The sequence below is a fragment of the Sapajus apella genome, unplaced genomic scaffold (assembly GCF_009761245.1).
Source record: "Sapajus apella isolate SASKATOON/1434 unplaced genomic scaffold, GSC_monkey_1.0 scaffold13, whole genome shotgun sequence".
NCBI lineage: Eukaryota > Metazoa > Chordata > Mammalia > Primates > Cebidae > Sapajus > Sapajus apella.
In genome coordinates this window covers 17,045,557-17,054,113 of record NW_022436953.1, presented here as the reverse complement: position 1 = coordinate 17,054,113, position 8,557 = coordinate 17,045,557, and positions in this window count along the sequence as shown.

Here is an 8,557-nt window from a genome sequence, read left to right as displayed (position 1 = left end):
ACAACCAATTTTGCTTGATTTAGGAAAAGCAGTTCCTTATATTTGATATAGTTTGGATGTCCCCTCCAAATCTCATGTTGAGATGTAATCCCCAGTGATGGAGGTGGGGTGTGGCTGGAGATGTTGGGTCTTGAGGGTGGGTCCCTCATGGCTTGGTTCTGTTCTTGAGATAGTGAGTGCATGGTAGTGAGGTCTTTGCTTAAAAATGTGTGGCATTGGCCAGGTGCCGTGGCTCACGCCTGTAATCCCAGTACTTTGGGAGGTTGAGGCAGGTGAACCACAAGTTCAGGAGTTCGAGACCAGCCTGGCCAATATGGTGAAACCCCATCTCTACTAAAAATACAAAAATTAGCCAGGCATTTTGGTGGGTGCATGTAGTCCCCACTACTCAGGAGGCTGAGGCAGGAGAATCATTTGAATCCAGAAGGCGGAGGTTGCAGTCAGCCAAGATCGTGCCACTGCACTCCAGCCTGGATGACAGAGTGAGACCCCATCTCAAAAAAAAAAAAAAGTGTGGCCCCCAACTCTATTGCTCCCACTCTCACCATGTGACATGCCTGCTCCCACCTCACCTTCCACCATGAGTAAAAGAAAGCTCCCTGAGGCCTCCCCAGAAGCTGAGCAGATGCTAGTGCCATGCCTCCATACAGCTTGCAGAACCATGGGTCAATTAAACCTCTTTTCTCTAGAAATTACCAAGTCTCAGGTATTTCTTTAAAACAAGAAAAAGAATGACCTAACAGTATTTCTTGTATTTTTTTAAGGCCAGTTTTTGACAATTTTGGAAATAGTATCTTTACACGAGATCTTTAATCAGTTACTAGTTGTGGCTCTAAGTAGTCCATAAAAAGCTTGTGCTGATTTCCACTTACTTGGAAACTATAAAGTCACAGACAGCCCACTGTTATAATATAGACACCTAACCAAAAAGGAAAAGAGGGAAAATTACTGTAAGACTTGTGTTCCTTTGGAAAGAATACCTATGAAACAGTTAGACAGATGGGCTTTCCATCAGCAACCTGTTCATCTGTCTGTCCATCCACCTTCCCATCCATCCAACCCACTCTATTCTAGGCTTTTTTTGTATTATTTTTCCAATAGTGTTACAAAACTCTTTGGAGAAAGAAGCCTAATAAAGCTATTTGTACTGTAACCCATAAAATAAAAACTGAAAGCAAACAAAAATTGGCACAAATACCAAATACTAAACTTGTGACATGCAAATATACCTATAAAACACAAGCATAGGTTTTTTAAAGTTGTCTCCAATGACCTGTAAACAAGCTATCAAATACCTGTCGCAATAAGGAATCGCCTGTTCATCTGGAAGGTCAGATGAGTTATTCTATGACTTTGTTAATTGTGCTTCTCTATCATGAAGATGCTCTTCAGTTCAGGTGCCTCTTAACCAAAACACAACTGAACAGTTTATATGGCATGACAATACCTACTACTTATTGAGGATTTTTGTTTTACATGGAATATCTCATTTAATTTTACCTTATTGCAGGATAAATATTGTTCCTAATTTTAAAGGAGGAAATTGAAATTTAGAGAGATTAAATAACTAGCTAAGGATCATGCAGCTAGTAAGTGACCCACAGAAATCAGACTGGCCTGTCTTGACGCTGAAGCCTGTGTGTGCTCTTTCATACACTACACTATGTGTGTCCCGGGCTGAGATCAGTTGGCCTCAGGCCTTAGCTCACTCTGACCACGTGACATTGCATAGGCTGCCAGATATTTGGGCCTCATAATCCCATTACTGTCCTTCCCCAAGGAGGTCCAAGTACCTACCCATTCATCTCTGATTATGATTACGCCCTTGAATCAAAGTCCAGGACTTATCAGTGTGCGGGCCGTTTCACTCCATGATGCATGCTGCGTGTGGATGGCAAATGTGTCCTTGTCAGTGACGCCAGTAAAAGAGTGACATCAATCACATCACTTCAAAGCATCCTTACTATACCTCTTCTCTGGAACAAAGAATTCTAGGAAAGCAAGGAGGAAGCTGTACACAGAAAACAGTAATAACAAGAATACCTTTTAGATTATGTTAAAATGGTATCAGACCAAGATCTATTTTCTGTCATCTGTTTGGTAATGGTTTGAATCATCTGATGTTTGTAAAGAGAAAGGAACTGATGATATAAAGCATTTTGTATAATTTTATATGATTCTCTTCCACAACTGATTTTGGAAATTGCTTTATAGTTATAGATTGCTTTTGGCTGTAAACACACACACACACACACACTCAACAATAGTGGCTTAAAATTTATTTATCATACATCATGCAAGAAGTCTGGAGTGAAGCATTTCCAGACTTATTTTGATGACTCAGTCATGTTAGAGCTGAGGTTATGTCTGATTTTCTTGGCCTTTTCCATATGGTCATAAGTTGACTGCCATAGGCGTCATGTTTCTGCAACACACCATCTCAAGCAGCAGGGAAGTGTTGGGGGAAAATGAGCATTCTCCTTACGTGCCTTTCACTTCAGAAAGGAAAATTTCTCCTACAAGGCCTGGATAAGACTTTCTCTTACATCTGATTGGATTGGTCAGCTGTTACCTCAAGATGTCCAGTCATTGGCCAAGAGGAGATAAGATTTCATTGGCTTGGACCAATCATGATAATTTCCCTTGCCATCTGAACAAAATTGGGGGTCTGCTAGCCAAGAGGATGGAGTGTGACTGTTGCAGACATTCTCATCCCTCTCTCCCTCCATCGTCCCCTGCCTCCCTCTCCAAGATCGTTTGCAAGAACTCTTACTTCTGGTCTCTGCATGCTGGAAACCTTGACCTTTGTACACGCTGCTCCCTCTCTCTGGCCCACTCTTCTTCCATTTCTTCTGCTGGCTGACTACTACACATCCTTCAGCTCTCACTCAGCCATCACTTCTCAGTGGTTGGTTCCTTCTCTCCCCAGACAAGGCCAGGTCCTTTTATGACACTTTATCATGGTGCACTGTTAACTTCAGTACACATTTTGCCATTTGCAATTTTAGATGCATTTGTCTGATTATTTGGTTAATGTCTGTCTCTTCCTCCACAAGACTGTATAATCCATTAGTGCTATGTTTCTTCTGATTGGTATATCCCCAGTAGCCAGCTTAAATGCCAATCCATTCTCTATTTATTTATTGTGTGCCTACTATATGCCGGGTGTTATAGATAATAGAGAAATGGAAAGTTTAGTGTCTTTTAAGAGCACATAATTTGACCAGGGAGATCCAGAGAAAACTAAATTTAGTATCCAATGATAATCCCACCTACTTTACTTTTGTATGTCACTGTTATGATTACACTCTGGACCTTGGAACTACCTATTCTTTGATAATTTTGACTCTGCTGCTCCAATTTTCAGCTGCAGCTTCCCTTCCTTCTATCCTTTATGTTTCTTCACTTCAGCTCTCCAAGACCTCAAGATTCTGGACCCTTCCTCATTCTTTCAATATGTCTGCTGAGATCAATGTCTGTTACCAGCTGAAACTGCCACTCTCTCAGTCCTCTGCAAAAGGAGATGAGCTGGGCTGACTTTTGCAGAAGAATAACCACTGATGGGATCAGAGTGAGGACCTTACCCTAGGACTGCCCCTCTATTGGCTGGTTGTTGACTCAGGAGTGGCCTGACACAAAGAACTTTGCTCAGAACAGGCAATGGCAGCGAGCCAACCCTTGCTGAAATTCTCTCTTCTCTTCACTTCCAAGCCACCCTTCTCACTTGATTCTCATCTGTACTGATCTATTTCTTTGTTTTGTTTGCTGGGTTCTCTGCCGGCATGCAATCCTTACTTTTTGGAGTCCCCAGAATTCCTTCCTTAGATACTGTATTTCCAAACTTTGCAAGTATTTCTCAATGCTGGAAATACCGTGGTTGGTGACCATAAATTTGGCAAGGTTTCTGATGTGTGATTTTCTCCAGTGGCCTTCAGCTTTTCAGGTGCAGACATGGGAGAACCGGGGCCTGGGGTTCATTTCAGCTTAGCATTCTTCCTAGGAAGATGCCATTGGACAACAATGGAGCAAGGGAGTTTAGGATACTTACTAAAGAATGCTGAAAATGTTGACCCATGGAACCAGAAGGTCATAAGGAAGGAAGAAATAAGGAGATAAAGAGATAACGGAGATAGGAGGGGATTCTTGGGGAAGGGCATCCTGGGTAGGGATTCCTGGTGAGATGTACCATCAAAGACAGATGGTACAAGCTGACTGAAGGGTAGAAAGTAGTGCTTGGAGAGAACGTGTTTCATCGAGTGATCTTAAAATAGAGGAATTGCAAGGCGCAGGTGGCTTAGCTCTGTAGTGTGGAAGTCATTGGTGACGAGGAGGTCAAGGAACTGAGAGCTAAAGTGTTCGGCCATTCACATGGATGTCCAACTGATGGAGCAAAGTCCTTTTGAAGTTCTCTAAACGTTTTTAAAACATGAGAAACAGAATAAAGGTAATGAACTCTACTTATTTCCCCCCGTACACACACACCAGTGTCCATTTTTGTATTTGGATTCATTTGTTAGATCAAAAGCAGATGTAGAGCCCAAAAGAGGGCTTTGAGATCCACAGAAGACTGAAGTCAGAATCTTCCTTATTTTAAGAGAACACTTGGGTCCAGTTTCTGGGGATTAGGGAATGTATACAGGTGACAGAGGATGGTTCAAAGATTTCAGCCAACGAGACCACCACTGGGGAAGAGGGAAGGATGATGAGTTCTTCCTCTTTTTTCTTTCCCACTGTGGCCCTGAATCTTAATAGTTCCAACTTGGTTGGCACTAGGCCAGCAGTGTTGGTCAGTGTTGGTAAGGAAGGGGTGGCAGTGCAGTTGACAACAGTGAAGAAAGAAGAAAAAGTGGAGTAGGAAGGAGACCCCCAAAATTGAGGGTTCCATGCAATGTCTTGTTTCCCACCAGCTCGTCATATCTGTAGGGTTTGCTGGAACCCCGGAACTTGAGTGCTTCCTAGAACTCCTGTTGGTCAATGATGGAGCTTCCCTACTGCTCTGGATCTCAGAGCAGCCTTTTTTCTTTTTGCACTTCAACTGCTATCATAACAGAAGTAACCCTATTTCATTTCTGGGACCTGGAGAAGAAAGAGCATGTTCTATATGGATTCTGTATGAATCATGAATTTGAGGAATCAGGTGAAGAGCATGAAATCAGACTACATATCCCATTTAGCATCGTGTTTTATTCTTCTAAAGTTTTTTATTCTTCTGAATTCAACTTCTAAATGTTTATTGTTCCAGGAGATGTATGTATTTTTAAAACGTTTTCATTCCTTTCACCTTCTATTTAAGTTGAAGGCAGTTAATAAGAAAGAATATTTCCTTTCAGCATTTATTGGTACCATTTGCATAACAGGCACAGTTGGGAATTTCAAAAAAGGAATTAAACACAGGCTTTGCTCTTAGGGGCCTTATAAGCAAATATGGCAGATAAATCTGTACAGAAATAATGTGTCAGTCAGGGTCCCAGCAGGAAACAGCATGCTCAGAGGATTTATGAAAGAGAGTTATTGCAGGGACTGTCAAAGAGGTGGAGGCAGGTTAAGGGAGCAGCAAGGCATGGTGGTGGGATGGTGTAGTAGCAACAGTGGGAAGCTTTCACCTCCTCTAGGCTTGCAGGGATAAGAGGAGGAAGAAGTGTTACCTGATTTTGATGAAAGCTGCAGTCATGAGATAAGCCCACACTATAGGGGTAGTGGCTGTAGTCAAGGTATGTGGTTACTTGCCGAGACCATGGCCCAGCATGGAGGGAGCAGGGGAGCTGGGGTGGGGTAGGATGGGGAGAAGCCAGCAAAGGATTTTAACAAGAAGCATTCAGAGGAGCATGTGAAAAACTGGGAGTGTGTGGTGTCTGGCAGTAGAAACAAATGTTTGCGTGGGTTGGGGCAGCCACCTCATGTGCTACCAAGAGGAAGGGTGAGATGGATTTGGTAGTGTAAAGGCAACTGTGGCTTTGGCAAAAACCATTTGGTGAGTGGCATAGAGCCAAAGTCTGATTGGAACAGGTTAACTAGAGAAAGGGCCCATCAGTTGAGGACCCTCAGTGCAATGAAGAGTGGAGGAGAGTGGAGACGGGCTCTGGGGGGGCAAGTGGAGATAATCCAGGAGTATCATGTGAGGATATTTAGTGGCCAGTGCTATCAGAGCAAGGCAGAGCAAGAGCATGGGGGATTCAGAGGAAAGAGCTGTTCTCCCAAAGTAGGAAGTGAAAGACAGAGGGAAGTCTCATGGGGAAGACTGTCTCAGCTGAGTCTTACAGGCTGGCCAACAGTTTCCATTTAATGCCCCCCACACTTCCACGTTTCAATTACCCTGGATACTCATGTGACTCATGGACAGCAGACACATTCTTGACCCCAGGAATGGCCCAGTCATGGTTCAGAGGTAGAGGGAGTCTCAGAGGAAAAGTGGGTCAAAGGATCCCTCTCTTCCTCTGGGGAGGGTCCATGCAGGTGGGAGAGCATTTTGCTTCCAGGAGGGAAGCCAGGCTTACAATAAAGATGACACAGGGTGAGGGCAAAGCTGAAAGTCACAGAGATACAGAGCAGCAGTTGGGATGACTTGGCAAACTCTGGACCAAATTGTGCTTGAATTCCATCCTTTCTCTGTACTTTCTCATTATGGGAAACTAAAAATGTCCTAACTGTTTAAGTCAGTTTTCATTAAATTGTTTTCTGAAATGTAAACATCTTGATTGAGAGCTATTATGATTTGGACGTTAGGTAATTGGCCCAAGGATGAAGATGAGGGGAGGGAGTTTGGAAGCAGAGAAAATATAAGAAAATAAAAAGGTGATTAAACATAGTATAGTATTTTCTAGCATGGAGTCAGACTTCCTGGGTCCATTGCTATGTTCTGTGATTTGAAGAAGCTTCTTAACCTCTCTATGCCTCAGTTTCCTTGTTTGTAAAATGAGAATGATGACAGTATACTTAATGTTATTATGAGGATTAAATGAGCTAATATTTGTAAAGAACTTAGAATAGTGTTTGGCATACAGAAAATGTAAGTGCTTGTCCAATAAACGAAGGGCCTTGTATCTCTACTTTACAACTGAACTTGTACATGAGTCCCACCTGTAAAGAGAGGGGCTGGGTTCCCCTCAGAGTTTGAAGACTTGCCAAGTACTTTACATAGTGACAATGTGGGTGTCAGGTCATTCTTTCCATGTTTCATGTGAGTAAATAGAGGTTTCAGGAAGATCAAAATCGTTTAAGAGATAATCTGATAATAAACATCATGATGGAGTTAAAGCCCAGCAGACCAAGAATTAGGACACTGAGTTCATGCTTCTGCTCTGCTTTAACTCCCTGAAGACCTCAGGTCTGTCCCCTTTCTTCTTCTTAGGGGGATGGGGGTTGACCAGATGACCTTCAGGTACCTTACAGACCTAATAGTTTCATAATAGCACCAGTGTAATTGATTCTACAGGTTAACATTTACAAAGCATTTGGACAGCATCTCCTGCTCATACAAAAGCCTTGTCAGACAGGCAGTATGGATATAATTTTCTCTGTTTTACAACCAAGAAGGGAAGCCAGCTGAGGAAAGCTTTCATATCAGGTAAATTACCCCTGAGGGTAACAGGAGTTGAATCCCACTGGGAAACTCTGGAAGCTGGTGGAAAACGCCTGCCTCAGAATTTTTCCATCCAGAGGGTAGGGAGCTGGGGTATTTATATACCAACCCTGACAATTGTCAGGGGACATTAATTTATTGGCATTTCTAGCCTGTCATACATGTAGCAAAGTGGGCTCAAGAGACAGAGGAATCCCTGGGGCAAAAAAACATGAATTCTGGCAGTTGAGAATAGGCCAGTGCACTGATATGATTTGTGTGAGGAGATACGGGTGGCCACCACCAGCATCTGCTACAGTCTTCTTGGGAAGGTGCTCTTGCCATCTTTACTTGCAAACAGATGTGTAAAATGTGATTTTTAGTTGAGCATGTTGCTATTCTGAACTCAGTTACCTTACATGGCAAAAGGGACGTTGCAAATGGGAAGATGAAACTGGTTCAGGTAGAATGGGGATGGATGCAACCTCAAGGCAGGACTGATATAATCACAAGGGTCCTTACAAGAGGGAGGGAGGAGCCCAGAGGGAGGAAAAAAAAAAGATGCTGCTCTGATGGCTCTGAAGGTAGAGGAAGGAGCCAGGAGCCAAGGAATGTGGGCAGGATCTAGACACTGGAAAAGGAAAGGAAAATGTATTCTTCTCTATAGCCCTGAAGACAGCTTGATTTTTTTTTTTTTTTTTTTTTTTTTGACATGAGTCTGGGTCTGTCACCCAGGCTGGAGTGCAGTGGTGCAATCTTGGCTCACTACAACCTCTGCCTCCCAGGTTCAAGCAATTCTTGTGCCTCAGCCTCCCAAGTAGCTGGGATTACAGGCACCCACCACGCCTGGCTAGTTTTTGTATTTTTAGTAGAGATGGGGTTTCCACCTGAGCCTCCCGAGTAGCTGGAACTACAGGTGCATACCACCATGCCCAGCTACTTTTTGTATTTTTTCTAGAAATGAGTTTTCACTATGTTGCCCAAGCTGGTCTTGAACTC